The sequence below is a fragment of the Xiphophorus hellerii genome, chromosome 13 (assembly GCF_003331165.1).
Source record: "Xiphophorus hellerii strain 12219 chromosome 13, Xiphophorus_hellerii-4.1, whole genome shotgun sequence".
Taxonomy (NCBI): Eukaryota; Metazoa; Chordata; class Actinopteri; order Cyprinodontiformes; family Poeciliidae; genus Xiphophorus; species Xiphophorus hellerii.
In genome coordinates, this window is record NC_045684.1 from 21,164,195 (window position 1) to 21,181,825 (window position 17,631).

A 17,631-nucleotide genomic window follows, 5' to 3' on the forward strand; every position below is an offset into this window, starting at 1 on the left:
TTTATTTAAAATCAACTGCTGGTAACTGCTTAACTGAAATGTCCCTTGTAGCTTGCCAAAACGTTTAAACTGACTTCCCTTAATAAAAGTGATGGACTGACTTTTAGCTTCCACATCATGATGGTCCATCTTTTCTTTTTTACTTTTTCTTTTTTTTTTTTTTTGACTAAATATATTTCCAAGTGGCCAGCTTTGTCTTTGTTGATTACCAGCTGTAGTACCCTCTGAATTGCTTTCTTCACCGCTTTTGATTAAACATAGATTAAGTTAATAATTATTTTTGGATTTTGGATGAATTATGTCTCTAGAAAGTACAGAAGCAGCCCTTTTGAAAGTTTCAAGTGATATATTTTTAGCAACTGACTCCAGTGATTGAGTTGTCCTTTTGCCTCTAGCTGCTTTTGACACAGTGGACCATAGGAATGATCTGTTTTCATGTCTGGATCACGGAAATGCTTTGGATGCATGTGAACTTCTTTGAGTTCAATGAAAAAAAAAAAGAGAGAGTGATTTGATGGTGTTTGGAAGCTCTACTGAGACCCCTATGTTGATGTTGGTGCCCTGGCCCAATGTGTCAGCCCAGAAACAAACCCATATGTCAAAGCGGATGCTGGTCTGAAGTTTAAAAAAAATCACATCGGAGCAGCTGTCGAGTCCAGCTTTCTTTTTTTTTTATTTAAGGGAACTGGCGAAAATAAAACCAATTCTTTCACAGCAGCATTTCCGAGCTGTAATCCACACCTTTGTTGCTACTCAGCCCGGATTACTGCAAACACACTTTATAAAGGAATCAGTGGTTCCTGTATCTCTCAGCTTCCGAGGGTGCAGACTGCTGCTGCACATGTTTTAGCTGCACAAAGGTTAGACCACATTTCTTCCATTTTTGCCTACCTGCACTTACTGTCCATATATTTTAGGATTAATTTGAAATGTATATATTTGTTTTTAAAGATCTTAATGGCATTGTGAATGCCTATCTGCCTGAACTGCTACATTCCCAACATCAGGTGGAGGAGGGTCAGGGCTGTATAACCGTATGCTTCCATAGAATGCTGCAAACTGAAAACATTGACACTTTCTCCAGCATTTCCTTCAAACAGTAGGGATGATAAGTCATTCGATTTAGACAGTTATAGCTTTAAGCTTTAAAACCATGGTGTGAATTGATGCCAGTACTAGCTCATGTATTTTCTTGTGTTTCAAAAATGCTTCATTTAACTTGTGGCTGTGACATTTCCTCTATAAATCCTACAGTGACAGAGTAAAAAAAGAACAACAAATGGTGCAGGCAGATAAAAATTGGCGTATGAGGGTCTTTTCTCAGTGTGTGCAGATTTTTCTCTTTTTAAGGCCTGGTTTCAAAAAGAATGAAAAAAAAAAAAAGAGCCAGCAAGGCAGATGCTTTGTAAGCACTGGAGGGTAATTCTGTGCGTCTCAGGAATAGGAAGTGATTGTGTCAAAAAGAGAGAATTTGGGTGGAGGAACTCTTTAGCACGCTAGCAGGGTAGTCTGATTTTAGGTAGCAGATAGCTAACAGACACAAATAAAAGAGAAATTGCACGCTGGTTGCACATGGTGGTTCTGCACCACCAGCCACTGTTGTCCAGATGAAGAGCTCTGCATTTACGTGTACATCTCCACTCCCACCCTCTCAACCCCCCTGTGTGACCTTTTCAGCTCAGTATAGTGCTTCAGTACAGGACTCTCTGGCAATGTGCTTAGACTGTTTAATTTTTCAAACTGCATCACCTTGCTTTTTAGGCAATTGAACCAACACTTTTACTGTTATCGGCCCTAGCCGGCCGCTGTTCGCTCAATGAAAGCTTTATATCTCTCCTAACAGTGTCGTACTTTACCAAGATTCAGCCAAACGGAAGACATTTGGAGTTTGCAACTGACTGAAAGCATATTGCAGCAATAATTAGCTCAATACTCAGTAGTCAATCCTTCTTTTTTTGTGAAGGTAATGCCTGTGCTGTTGTGCATTTACTAACGTTTTGCCTCTAGGCCTGTCACAATAAACAATAAGTCAATTAATCGCATGATAAATTAAAATAAACTCAATAATTTCCATTTGCTTGATTTATCGTTTTTCTCTTTCTCTCTCTCTCTTTTTACCAAAAACTGAACGATACAGGTATGCAGGCTGGTGATTTGGTCTCAACTATTTCTTTTTTGTTTTTGAAAGACAATTTTGCTTACAGAGACTCCATAATGTATTTATTGTTTCTGTTACTTTCATTATTTATCTTGGATATTCCAAATGTTTTCTGGTTCCATCGTTTAAATGTTCATTAGAATTTAAAGTATATTGATATTTGAGAATGTGTTCTTGCATTTTTATTCCATTATTACCATTATATGACTTGAAAATGGTCTCAAAACAACAATTTTATTGTTTATCGCAAGAAGTTCTGGGACAATTTATCGTCCAGCAAAATTTGTTATCGTGACAGGATTGGTTGCCTCGCTGAAGGAAGCGTTGTACAAATCTTGTTTGGAGCCTTTCTGGCTAGTACTTTTCAAGTTTTGGTAAATTGGTCCCTCTGAATAGCTTTTTGGTATAAATGTGTGCAATCGTTGATGTCTGTCTTTATAACTCTGGCAAGCTGTCCAGGATGTACCCTGCCTCTCACCCAAAGGCAACTGGGCTAGGCTCCAGCCAAGCCACCGTGCAGATTATTAAGTGGTGAGAGAGAATAGACGAATAAACGGTGTTGGATAAATCCAATGCACTACACCTAAACTTTATTCTTTTCTCTCTTCTTTTAAGTTTTATAAAGACTTAATCTTAATGGTGATTATAAAACAGGAGTTAATGCTTATAATGTGTTTTCCCATGTTATTATGCGAAAACGTGATACCGCAGGTTAGTAGCGAAACTGAGATTGGAGTAGACTAGGTAGAGCAGACTCCAGGAGTTAGCTTACATGGTGCAGCACCTAATGTGATCCCCCCACCACAAGCTTAGCGTGCCTCCCGTTTAGGCTCGTGGGAGGGATTTTATCTCCCTGCTGGTCTTCAAACGGCTCGAAATCTCTCGTTGAGGCTTTTGGAGAGCTGCTGCTGAATGGGAGGGCCAGGAATCTGCCTCCCCCCTATCGCTACCCTGAAATGGGCTAAGCATCTTGGAGAATGAATGGATATTTTCAGCCTCTTCACGGCAGGGAACAACAGTTCCCTTTGGGATCCCGTGGTGATGGATGTGGCTGTGTGCGAGTAACATTTAGCTTATTCATATGCTGATTCTTGTTTTGCGAGAACAAGTTAATATTTTCCCCACAACTTGCGCTCAGTCATGCAAAATTCAGATGCACAGAGCGGTGTGTGTAGTGAATGATGTCAGTCGTTACATTGCATCATTTTGCTTTGATAGCAGTTGAACACACCACCAAAGTTAAAAGCCTCAGTGGAAGATTAAATTCAGATCAGGGCACCAACTGTGGTTAGTTTTTAGGGGGCTTTACATCAGCTGTGATAAAAACGCAAGTGTGGTTTTCTTTGTTTTTTCTTCAATACTGCCCCAAAATATTTAAATTGAAATAGATATTTCAAACTGAATTGGGCAGCTCTGCTGTTCTTGTGATCAAAGTTCAATGACTTCCGTTTCTTAAAAGCACTATTGTTGCATGGTAAAAATAAAAAAAAACTGTGCAAAATGCATTATGGGAGTCTTTTGTGACCTTTTTAAGAATGACCTGCAGTATATTAAGTGCAAGTTTTTTCAAGTAAACTTTAGCTTCCAAAAAGTAATACTTAAATTTAGCATTTATTGTTGCTTGGTAAACTTTTCCAGTTATACATTTTTTTCCTGCAAAGTTTAAGACGATCAAGAAAGGTAGGTTTATCTTCTTTTTTGTTACAACAACTTAGGCTTTTTTTTTCTTAAAGTATGATGTGCAGCATTCAATTACCTCTTTTTAAGATGCAACCTTCTATCAATGTTAAAACACAAAATATCTTTTAAAAACTAATGAATTAAACCAAGGCCTCAGAAAAGCTATTACTCAGATTGAAGACTTCTACTTTAGTTTTGCTTTTTCTAAAGTCATCTAAATGAATTTGGTATATTTAGTTCTGTCATGGGTAACTTTCAAGGTTATTCTTTTACTAAGAAGCCCTGTCTCTGCATTATTTTAAAAAATGCTAATTTAAAAAAATGCTTTCTTCCAGCTGTTTTTTTATATTTAGCTTTGTTAAAATTTTACTAAATTTATCTCAGAAGTTTGTAACCTATGTTTTTCAGGTGATAACATGAATCAAGAGATCACTGCTTTGTAAAACTGTGAAAAATAAATATTTATATATTTTTTTCTTCTTTGGAAAATATTTTTATATTGTAGTCTAAATGAAATAGGTGGCATTTTTAATTGTTCTTAACAAGATTTTGTTAATAAAAAAAACCAAAATAATACTTTTTCTCCTACCATTTAAATTTAAATAAAATATCCGGTTAAATCGACTTCAAACTACCGGTCTATATGAAATTTAGATTTTCAGTCCATTCACTGCAAAGATAGCACATAGATCTGTCTACAGCGAATATGCCGGGAAGGTTCCAAATGATTCGTCGCGGAATGTAATAATAGATAAACCCTAACATATATCCTCTTGATCCGTTCTGGTGGCTATGGTGGAGGAAGAGTAATAGGAACTTTAGAATCACCGTTACTGTCTCTGTGAAGAGCATTATCGTGACAAAAAACAATGGCGCAGGCTCTGTCAGGCGTAGCCGCCTTCTGATGCTTCAGCACATTCTCATTTTTTAGGCTATTGTGTAAAAGAAGAACGGCGGGGAGAGTTGTGCAACTGAAGTGGCAACATGAAAGGCAACATCATTCACGTTGATGCCAGAATTGGATTCCAAAGGGACCGATGCTGTAGCTTAGCATTTACACCTCAAACGTCTGTACATCAGGAACTTGTCAGTTGGAGTCCAGCTCCTAAAAGAAATAGTCTTTTATGAGCCAGGGCGCTGCGTACCGCTTTTCATCTGTGAATTTCTGAAGGTGATTAGTCGTACTTTGCTTGGTCAGTAAGACTGCATAGATTGAAAAACTTGATTTACTATTTCGTCCAAGGTTGTTCCATTAAGCTAACAGTTGGCTTGCTCACGTTGTATCTCGGCTAAATCCATGTCACATCTCTTAAGCTGTGACATCCTCCTTGTAGTGAATTGATGAGTGTCCCCATTTCCATGAAAAGGTGAATGTAGTGGTTTGTACCATAGATTAATAAGACAGAGGCTTGGCATTGTGGCTCATCTTTTTCCCCGGAGGTCTGTTTGGAATATTTCAACTCCAAACATAATATATTATTGAGTGAATTAAGTCAATGCAGCAACAGTAGTGCATCTGCTAAAGAATGTTTTATGTTCTGAGCATACAGCAACTATATGCCCTTGTGGTAAGCAAGCAATGTTATTCAGTTCTCTAAATCATTTGGCAGAATTTTCCAAATTCCCCAGTAGACATCTACTTTTAGGGTTCTTTTAAGCAATTCATTGTTGTCAGTTATTATCTGATTATTAGTAGATAAGTTCTCATAGTGTTTCCGTTTCAAATTTTGCTAAATTTGTACTTATTTATGATGGTAAATGTGACTTTTTGTTACTTGTCATACCAATAATGAACTACAACTTGGCATTAAGTAAGGCTGAGGCAGCAGTGTAGCAGGACTGAGAAACACTGCCACCTGCATGTGGGAGATGGTAATCTCTTAAACCTAATGTTTTTGACTAAAAATTGCAATAAACTTACAATTATGCTTTAGCATGAAAAAATGAGGGGGGTTGTTGATTTTTATGTGAATTTTCACGATTTCTGAGTCACTACTACCTGGAGGAACTTGTTTTTACACCAGCTAACAAGGCAGTGCATGTTTCCTTATTGTCCTGTCGCAGAATGGTAAGAAGTACAAAGATGATAATTTTCCATTTCTGACTTGGCACTGAGTCAGACTGACTGTGGAGAGAAAACTTCATGTGTACAGCTGACCAAGTGAGACAGACATTTCTGCTGGATTGTAGGAGGTTATTATTCCCTTCTGCTCTACTCCTTGAATGGCTCTGTTCCTTTTTCATTGAGTGTTAAGAAGGTCGAAGTCAGGTGATGCCCTCAAGTCCAGTAACTGCTGTTATTCATTACTTGGTCCCTCAGAGCTTGAATTACTTTTGAGAGGCCTGAAACCTATTACAGCACATTAATTCCTATATTATGGGGCAACATGATGGCAGTGACCTATATGATGAACAGGTCATTCCAAGCGACATTGTGCTTCCTGTGACTTCTCGTCCAGATGAACAGTACTGACTTTTCCTTTGGAAAGTGGGCTGGGAGGAAAAGTACATTGACTTCTGTGGTATGTGTGGCATCAATGAGGAGTGTGGTGACCATTAGTGAGTCCTCACTCAGCCCCCAGTACAACCATTAGACCCAGTGCAGAGGGCCTAAAGGTATGGGTCAGTGTTTTTTTGTCGATGGCTCTCAGCCAGAGGCTCCTGTTACTGAAGCTGAGTGCACTTTGTTGCTGTAGCAGAGATTGGATTCTGCAAAATGGGTGTTGGGGGTTAGTTGGGGACTTAACTCTTTCATGCATTGTGTTCACTACAGTGGACAGTTTTTTTTTGGGGGGGGGGGGGGTTGTACATGCATCCATGTTGATGTTATGGTTGCACATAAGTCGCCTCTATAGACTCAGCTGTTCCAACAATACCACTGACTGAACAACCATTGGAAGTGCAAACATCAACATCTCCAAGCTAACCTGGCTTATTGTCGGACCAAAATGCTAATTCCTCACGACTGAAATTCCTACCCTGCAGATTAAACATAGCAGCAGCATAATTTAACAACCTTGGACTAACATAATTGATTAAATGGACTTGATGTTGAGAGGACATGTTTAAACTAACCTGGATATTATGTATCAATAAATGTTTGCTGACATTTTGAGCATTAGAGTAACAATTTGTTTCTTGAACTTGCTTCAACAACTGTTAGGCTGTTAAGGTCTGGACTTGGCCACATCTGTGGGATGTAGTGACTACTAAGCTGAGGATTTGTGAGGAAACAATACACCCCGGATGCCCTGAAAATGCTTAGGAAGTGAGAAAAGCTGGGGAAGGAAGCTTTAAAAAGAAGTAAAAAAGAAAACAATGTTTTAGAAACCTGGACCAGTGGTCCATCAAACTCATTCACGGAACCACATTTTTGCAAATTTTGCACCTTCTTATTTTATAATCATGTTCACTGAACTGAGTGGAGGAAGTGTGCTTTAAATATTGATTTGGATAATTTCATCAGCTCCAGAATGAGTCTCTGAAGTGCTCTAGGAAATATTCACCATTTCTGGATGTTTTCTCATAACCCACATAACATGAAGGTGCCTCTTCAAGAAAACAGAGGTTAGGAAAGCGGGATAGCCTGCCTGACCAATCAGAATAAGCAGAGTCTAGTGTGTTTTAACCAATCAGAATGCAGACTGTCGCTGTAGGTCCCGCCCTTCTCTGTGTCTTTAGTATTGTTGTGTGTGCTGAACAAGAGCCGATATCGGGAGGAGACTGCTGAGTTGTGCAGCCTGAGAGTCTGTGTAATTTAAGATGTGAAAAGTACTGGATATAAACTTGCATCAAACCTTTTTGCAAATAGTTTTGTTGTTTATCAACCAACTTCTGAGCTGGAAGTAGCTGAAGTGAGTAAACAGACCGGCGTTTTTTGTTTTGTTTGTTTTGCCGAGGTAGCCCTGTTGGAGCTATCTCGCTAGCCTCGTTAGCTGTTGTTTGCTATTGGTTCTGTGAAAATTCCTCTGGTTCTGCTTTCAACTGAAAGGAATGACTAAAATATAGTATGTGCTTATTTTATTCACAGTGAAATTTTATCGTATTGTGGTTAAAGCGTTTAAAACATGCCTTGTTACTTACTTAGTTCCCTTCAGACTGAGAGTCACCATACTGTTGTCCCCATTGTGTCCCACTGAGTTAGGTGAGCATATTCTATGCCTTTCACTTAGATTTCTGTTTTCTTTAGCACATTGTTGCTGAATAATTGCATTTATATGAATTATTTGATTTTTCAAATGTAAACTTTTACTGAGCTTTGGATAACATTTTTTTTTTTGTATTTTGAAAGATAAAGATTTTACAATTTACAAAAAAGTGAATTAATAATATAGTATGGCGAAGGTGAACAACTTCATTGCAAGTAATTTGATAACTAATTTATGGATTATGGCTAGAAAAGCTTTGTAAAAATTATATTATTCTTCTGGTCCTGTCTTTTGACATGTCAGGGATTTTGGGGTTTTTTTTGGGGGGGTGATGCTGGATTTTTCCTGAGATGGATACCCCCTTCGACTTTGATGGCGAGCCTTCCCACCTGGACTTGGAGGAAAAAAAATGGATTCCCTCCTTTTCAATTTGGAGTCCTTCTGCACCTTGCAGTGTGGTAGGCCTCTATCACTCACATCTTCACACACAGTTGGCTGTGTGTAAAAGCACTGAGTGACATTTTTTCACTATTGTCCTTTCATCCTGGGAATTTTTGGACTGTGCCATTCGAACAGGCTTTTTTAATTAGGGACATTATAACAAACTGCTGTGTTGGAAATTCTCCTGGTGTGAATGGTGTTTAAGTTGAGCTTGAATTGAAACTGAATTTGATTAATCTTTTTTACTATCATGGTGTAGAACGCAGGTTGTCAGGGTGCCCCAAAAGATTTAAAACGGAGAACTAGCACTGTGCCAAGTATTATTAGTACTTTATGTAATTGATTTTGTGAGATTTTATTTTCATAAATGTGTAAGTCTTGATCAGCTTTTTAATTTCATGGTTTAGTTAACTAAAACCAGTTTGTTTATTAAATTCATATAACTGCCTTTCACTACTGTTACATGTAGACAGTGGATTGCTTGTTCTCCTAAGTCATTTGGGCTTACAAATGGTTTTATAACCCATTCCTGACTAATAAATGTTGATGACTTTTTTTTTTTTTTTTTTACAAAATCTTCTTTAGATTAAAACATGATGTGTTGCGTTTTGAGATTTTTTTTTTTTTTTGCTTAGTTCATATTGTCAGATTAGAAATGTTTGATTGTCTGTCTGATTGTACAGGTAGTAAAAGTGAAGTTAAACTAAACTTTCCAAAGAATTTGATAATTAAATCAGGATTTGACAAGGCATTGTTGCCATATTCACAGTTCGTTTGGACAACCTGTTCTTCTTTGTAAATGGAATTGTGACTTGAGAAATGCTTTTTGTTCTTATGCACATGATCTTTTTCTGATCTAACACATCCACATTTGATAACAAAATTTTAAAAAAAGACATTTTTGAGTGGGCAAAACTCTTTCAACAGTCCTGAATTTAACACAAGTTTTAGATCCGTTTTCCAACTAATTTGGCATGTGAAAAACCATTCATAATCTAAGCAGTAAGGCTATCATAGTTCATATATGAACGGGGTGACAGTAAATTAAAATAGAGAAGCAATTTCCAGACATGTAGTTCAGCTGTCCATTGACACGCATATGAAGGCCTAGAAGCATGTGTGCAAGTCGCAAATCACCAAAGAAAAAGAAAAAAAAAAAAAGCATGCAGAGGTCTTCCAAACACACATTCACATGCGGTGTCCAGGCTGCTGGAGCAGATCTGAGTATCAGCCGCCCAGCTCTGACAGCTTATCCCGGGCCACAGCGCTGGGGACGAGGGGGGGCTAGGATTAACCTCCATGTTTAATAGAAAAAGGAGGAGGTGGTAGGGCGAGGGAGAGAGAGAGAGATGCAGGGATTTAGAAGCAGTGGTGCTATTACAGGCCGTTTACAGTGAAGTGAAGGATAGCCAGTTAATCCTGTTTACTTTCTATAGCCGCTGAGGTTTCCACACGTGTATTTGCGCGTACGCCGTGCTGCGTGTCGCTTTTGGACCGTTGCTTTCAGACACCAGACGGGTTTTCACTTCAGAGAAACGGAAGGCAGAGGAGGGATTGATTGAGTTAGGTCATGAAAAGATACAATAGACTGAGCCACTTAATTCTTAAAGTGACCAGTGGGAATACAAACCCTTGAGATGCAGGCTGGCTTTCACATTACTCATTGAGGGCGTGGGGGGATCATGAGATTTGGACTTTGGAAGAAGAATTGCCTTTTGAAAAGTTGTTACCAGAGCCAATAAACCACCTTATACTTCTTCTGCTTCAGTGTTGCAATGTTTACTTGGAATATAATTACTGTATTTTCCTCATTATAAGGCGCAAATAAAAACCTTAAATTTTCTCAAAAGCCGGGGGTGCGCCTTATAATCCGGTGCGCCTTATATATGGACCAATATTGAGCCACAACAGGTTTTGCAACTACGGTAAGCAGCCGCCGACTTCATTTTCCCCCGTAGAAGAAGAAGCGCGCGGTGCACGCTGGGTTTTGTGTAAAGACCCCAAAATGGCTCCTATTAAGAGACACGCTTACGACGCAGAGTTTAAGCTCAAGGCGATCAGTCACGCAGTAGAACACGGGAATAGAGCAGCAGCGAGAGAATTTAACATGAACGAATCAATGGTTATAGTGGATATATATTGTGATTGCACTAACGTTTGATTTACCGTAACAGTATCAGACTGTTTTTCACATGTTTGTTGAATCGAGGAAAAGTTCCTCTCCACTATGTTATATCTTGCTGTTGTTAAAAGATAAACTGTCTCACAAAAATACCAGGTCACTGACTTTACCTCGGGGAAAATAATAAAACAGCTGTTCATTCATTTTGGGAATGAACAAAGTGTTCAGAACGCTGGTTTGTAATATATTAATAAAGTTTGACTGAGCTATCTGACTGTTTTGTTGACATTCCCTTTAGCGCAGTTCCATCTATTGGATGCATAACGTAACCCCAGCCTCTACTGTAGCGTCTATTCTATGCACCTTATAATGTGGTGCGCCTTATATATGAAAAAAGTTTTAAAATAGGCCATTCACTGAAGGTGCACCTTATATTGTGGTGCGCCATAAAAGTGCGAAAAATACGGTATACCTTGAAGTAATTCGCTCAGATTTGTTCTCATAACTGGGGGACTTTGTAGCTCATGTGCTCACTCAGACACATAACCGGAAATGTTAGTGAAAAGGTCAGTGGTTTAAGCAGCACCTGAGACCTCAGTTCAGTCGCTGTAAATGAGTGCACAAACACACCAACTCCGAGGAGACAAACACCCCATTCAGAGCAGAGAGGACAGGAAAGATAATTTATTTATTAACCAATTACTGCATCAAAGTATTTTTCTCTCAGCCATGCCGTCTTTGTTCTGTACGGGCTTTCTCGAAGCTCTTCTCATACACCTGCCAAACTAACTGCTTTTCGGTGCAATCATTCTCGTGAAACGGTCATCTCTGCCGGGAATGATCTTAAATCTGTTTCGCCTCGCTATCATTTGGTTGCTCAGAGTTCCCCTAATCAGAATGGATACATTTTAGAGCTCACTCTATTATTTAGACTATTAATGGCCATTGTTCCCGATCTGATGGCAGAGAGGGATGACTGAGGCCCCACAAGATGGCAGCTCATATTTTAACTTATTAAAATCGGAGACGGCGCCGAGAACAAAAACAAATGCCTGCTCCAAAAGAAGCGACTTCTACAAGGTTAAAGCATGCAAAGATCTTGCACTTGTCAACAATAATTAAAGGAGAAGGCATTCTGAAGATTATGAAGGATTCTGGGTGGAACTAAATTAGAATCACTGAATGCTTTATTGCATTAATTAAAGGTTAGCCAAGTTGAGAGCAGAAATAATCAGGAAAAAAAGGTGATCGATGTTTCTCAGTCTTAAAATGTACAAAAATTGAGGTTTGGTGTGTCTCTTGTTTTAATCTTGAAAAGTAAAGTTTCATTTTCCCTGGAGTATTTTTGTCTTTAAAGACAAAGTGCATTTGAATATATATATATATATATATATATATATATAGTACAGACCAAAAGTTTGGACACACCTTTTAATTAAATGAGTTTCCTTTATTTTCATGACTATTGACATTGTAGATTCACACTGAAGGCATCAAAACTATGAATAACACATGTGGAAATATGCACTAAACAAAAAAGTGTAAAACAACTGAAAATACCCCTTATATTCTAGTTTCTTCAAAGTAGCAACCTTTTGCTGTGATTACTGCTTTGCACACACTCTGCATTTTCTTGATGAGCTTCAAGAGGTAGTCACCTGAAATGGTTTTCACTTCATAGGTGTGCCCTGTCAGGTTAATAAGTGGGATTTCTTGCCTTATAAATAGTCAAGAAAATAAAGAAAACCCATTGAATTAGAAAGGTGTGTCCAAACCTTTGGTCTGTACTGTATATACAGTATATATATATATATATATATATATATATATATATATATATATATATATATATATATATATATATATATATATATATATACATTTTCTACATTTATTTATTTACTTGACATTGATAGAGGCTAAAATAAAAATGTCCTCATTTTTTGCAAAGTTGTGCGAAGTTATCAAAAGCAAGTAATCTTACCAAAGTAGAAACAGGTCAGGTTACAGTGAGTCTATAGAAATATAAATATATTCCTAGAGTGATGGTGACTCAAACACTGCGTTTTAGTAAATTTTCACATTTTAAAACTAACTGAAACTGGAAATGTTTGTATCTGTGGGATACAATGCTAGATTAGTGGATATTTCCTGTCTCGTTTCTGTTCTTTCAATTATAGAGGTTCTGTGTTATGACACTAAAATGGCATTGGTTGGAACTGCCGGCTGTTTCAATGCGCCCCATCAGCTTCAACCTGTCAATCCGCTCCAACTCTGCCAAAAGTGATGTAAACTTTTGGATTTTGCGACAGGCTGTCGTTTATAAAATCGCATAAAGATGATATATTCCTGTGCTCCTTCAGGCATCTTTTTTTCTTTTTTTTATTCTCTCGGCATACTCACAATGCTCCTTTGCTTCCAGGAATTGTTAGTCTGCAGAAGCAGGGATAGACGAAACAACAATGTCTTGAAAAAGTAGATGTTCATCAGAGCCTCAGACTTGCTTCTTAGAAAAACACGCATATAACAGAGATTTCTGCAATTCCTTAAAAGGTTACCTGGGGTCCTGGCTTTCTGTTTCTGGGACATAATTTTAGGGAAAATGTTTAGGCTTTTCAACAGTATTTATTGCCCAGAAGCATTTTAATAAGAAGTATATGAAAAAAACAAAATCTCATTTGAGTTGAGATTTATTAGATTGAAAATTCAGATGTATGCAGTCTGAAGAAAATTTAAAATGTCCATGTCTCAGTAAAGTCTGAGAAAACTTTGAATACAACCAGTAACCACCGCACACTTCTGTTTTGAATAGAATGAATGGAGCTTCCAAGTATAAGTCTATCTTTCTTTTAAAATCTGAGTAGTCTGTTACAGATTTCTGTGATATCAAGTGTGAAACAGGTTCTTAGAACACGCTTCTGAAATATGAGCTTTGAATAAGGCAGATTTTGTCTATGGTGGATCATTTCTTTTAATACGACTACATGTTTTGAATTAGTGTGCTGCTATAAAATCGGTGTTGACTTATTTTCCCTCTTCTGGCAGAAGCTGCAACACTTGCATTTAAAATGTAATCTTTAAAGAGCCAAGACATTATGGGATGCTAATAAAAACCAGGCCTCTCGTAGAGAAACATTGCAGAACCTCAGTTATATATAATACTTTTTTAATTATTGCCCTGACAGATGTGGTCATGTTTAGGGAAGTATTATCTCTTGTAGTGATTTCTTATCATAAGAAGTCCAAAAGTTATGCCTTTCTTGTTTTTTTTTTTTTACCCTTTTGAAGGGCTCTGAAGAAAAATTGGCATATCTGTCAAATCCTCTTCATAACCACAGGAGATGTTACCAAAATAGATAAAGTTTCAGTTAAGCTTGTTTTACAGGAATGAATTGGGATGGTGGGGTATCAGTGATTTTATTTTATTTTCTTTGTAACCTACTCTTTCTAATATCAGATTTTTCCCCTCTGAATAAATGTGCTCAACTTAAATATTGTATTTTGCAAGAACTATATCATGAACTATAATATGTTTTTTTTTTTTTTTTTTTATGTAGTGCTGCCATTAAACTGTAGTTTTCTGCACTTGAGTATAGAAATATCCCTCTGTGTGATGCCTGATGTGGGCTTTCTGATGCATGTAGCAAAGATGCAGATAGACTCTGGATTCAAGTTGTCTAGGGCGCATCCCCATTGAGGGTGCATTAACAGGTGCACTGACGTGTAAGACATGTTGATGGAGTATTGAGGAAGAAAGATGTAAGGGGATTGGGATGAGTAACCTAGAGGGGCAGAGAAGGAAACAGAGAAGTTGGTACGGCGGAATGGGTGGGAAAGAAGAGAGGGGAAGTCTCAGGGAGAGGAGATAAGTAGGTTAAACTTCCTGAGCTGAAAATAGCTATCTTTTCCATCAAATGGTATCCAAGCTGCCCAGGGGGAACTGGCCGTATACAGCAAAACCTCAACACTCTCGTACCAATCTGTAGTCACTATGTTTCACGGTCAGACATTCTGACCAGCAGCAATGTATTATCACGGTTTCCTTTAAGGGCATAACATTTGTGTGGCAGAAAGTAGCCTCGGGGCTTCAGGGTTTGTGTGGGTAATCTGTTTCCATTTATTTACTGTTTTGTACCAGTCTTTTTTACATCATCGCATTATTCATTGAATCGTATTTTTGATGTACAATTTATGCATGCCAGTTTTAAATCGCAACCAAAGAACTATGAGGAGTTCTAAGATGATCTCCTAACGTGCTTTGAATACAGTAAAGTGGGGCATCTCAGAAATGCTAACGTATTAAAAAAGGGGATCTTTCAAGTGCATATTTAAGCACTTCCTTAAAAAAGTATCTATACTCCTTTAATTTTTCTTGTATTTACTACAAATGCTAATGTCTTTGTGTGCTTTTTTGTGATGGAACGACTGAAAGTAGTGCAGAATTGTGAAGTGAAAAGAAAGTAATTCATGGTTTGAACTTTTTTTTTTATTTCTTGCTAAATGAAAATCTTAACAGTTTAGCACACCTATGTTTTCTGCCACGCTGTGTGAGTACTTTGTAGAACCACCCTTCACAGTAGCTTCAAGCCCCAGATTATCCTTTGGATTGGTGTCTGAACTTTGACTGGGACATGTCAACACATTAACATGCTTTGATCAACCTTTTCCACTTTAGCTTGGACTGAATGTTTAGAGTTGTTGTTCTACTGGAAGATGAACCTCCCTCACAGTCCTATAAGTACTTTGTGTGCTTGGACTGGGTTTTGTCCCAGTATTTATTTGCCCAATCTACTGTTATTTCTAACCAACTTCCCTAGTCCTACTGGAGAAAAGCATCCCCACAGCACGATGTACAGTAGGTAGCAGTGTGTTTCACCATGTTTTAAAGAGGTGTGCAATGTTAGTTTTATATCGCACAAAGCTTTACATTTAGAAGAAAAATGTTTGTTCTGGTCTCATCTGACCAGAGCATCTTCTATTGTAGTGCATGTTTGTTCGGTCTATATGGTTTATCCTGTTTGCAAACGATGAAAAGGACATAATGGATTCTCGTAATGACTTCTTTTAGGCAGTCTTCCATAAAGGTCGGGTTTGTGCAGTGCATGGCTAATAGATATCCCTGTAACAGATTTTCTCACCCGAGCTATTGATCTCTCCAGCTTCTCTAGAGTAACCAGGCATCTCTGACACATTTCTGCTTTCCTTCCGCAGCCTGTCAGTTTAGGTGGACGACCATGTCTTGGTATGCCATACTTTTCCGTTTTCAATTGTTGAATTAAGTTCATTTGGAATATTCAGAGTTTGGTATTTTCTTTTACAGCCCTGCTTTAAACCTTTCCATAACATTATCATTGACCTCTGTGGTTTATTCCTTGGTCTTCATAATGCTGCCTAAGGAGGATACTTGGATTATGACATTCAAATATTTTTTTCTTTGACTACATATGCAGCAAACTTTTTACACCGTGTTCCAAATTATTATGCAAATTGGATTTAAGTGTCATAAAGATTACATTTTTTGTTATGCTATTAAATTTATAGATGGTATTGTGTGTCAGAGCTCTTTGAATCACAAATTAATTTCAGAGAGCTTGCGGTGCATGAACCTACTATTCGGCCGCCCCTAACCAGAGATCACAAGCAGAAACGGTCCAGTGGGCCCAGCCGTACATGAAGATTCATTTTGAAACAGACTTGTTCACTGATGACTGCTGTGCAACCCTGGATGGTCCAGATGGACGCAGTAGTGGATTGGTGGTGGATGGCCACCACATCCCAACACGGCTGTGACATCAGCAAGGAGGTGGTGGAGTCATTCTTTGGGCCGAAATCATGGGGAGAGAAGCATTGGTCGGCCCCTTCAGAGTCCCTGAAGGTGTGAAAATGACCTCAGCAAAGTATATGGACTTTCTGACTGATCACTTTGCTACCTTCCATAGCAAAATCATCTTCATGCATGACAATGCACCATCTCATGCTGCAAGGAATACCTGCTATGGGCATAAAAGGAGAGAAACTCACAGTGTGGTCACCATCCTCCTCTGACCTCAACCCTATTGAGAACCTTTGGAGTTTCCTCAAGCAGAAGATCTGAGGGTGGAATGCATTTCATATCAAACCAGCAGCTCTGGGAAGGTTTTCTGACATCCTGCAAAGAAATTCAAGCAGAAACTATCCAGAAACTCACAAGTTCAATGGATGCAAGAATTGTGCAGGTGATATCAAAGAACGATCCTATGTTAACATGTAATTCTGTCTGTTAAGATGTTTTTGATTGAAATAGCTTTTCATTTTAGCACATGTGACCACTTAATGCTGCACATTCATAGAATGACCGTTTGCAGTTCTTTATAATCCATAAAATGTTTAGAAAATCTGCTGTACATAATAATTTGGAACAGTGCATTTTGAGTTTTTTATTTTTGAAAAAAATACTGTTCTCATTGGGAGCTTTGTTCAGTAAAATTGATTTATACTGTAATAGTTCATGACTTGAAAATTATACTGACCATCATTTGCATTGACCATTTAAGAAAATCTGAGAAAATATAATTTGCATAATAATTTGGAACATGGTGTAGATTTTTAGTTGGTTCCCCCTCCCCATTTCACACTAATTCACTACTGTTCCCCTCTAATTTTAATTCAATTAAGTTTGCTCAAGTTGGTGTTGTCTAATATGACAAAATGTAGGGGGGAGGGGGGTGGAACCTTTAACGGGAAATTGATACACTCGCTAGGCACTGAACACTTTTCATTCAATATGCTTTGACAATCTGATCTGTTGGATTTGTAAAAGGCATTTTGACCTTCTTCTCTACATAAAATCAAACACAATTATTCTCTCTTGTTTCTCCCTCTCCCCTTGGCACTTCCCAATTTCCCGAAGCAGATGTTTTTCATATGCCCCCTTTCGTTTCTATCGTGGCTCTCTTTTCTTGTGAGACGGTTTTGATTATGTTTCACCTCCGTTCTCCCACTTGTGTGTTTTTGTGTGTATGCCGTATTGGTATTCCAACCTATTCCACTTTCCTCTGGAGAAATTGGCTTCCTTTGATGGGTCAGGGAAAAAAAACACTAAA

The 17,631-nt window shown here is 38.1% G+C and overlaps 1 protein-coding gene across 12 annotated transcripts in view; it reads left to right on the plus strand.

Annotated features, from left to right (window-relative positions):
• Positions 1-17,631, plus strand: part of adgrb2 (adhesion G protein-coupled receptor B2) — a 264,272-nt gene that overhangs the window by 179,843 nt on the left and 66,798 nt on the right. The gene's annotated exons all lie outside the window — the stretch shown is intronic.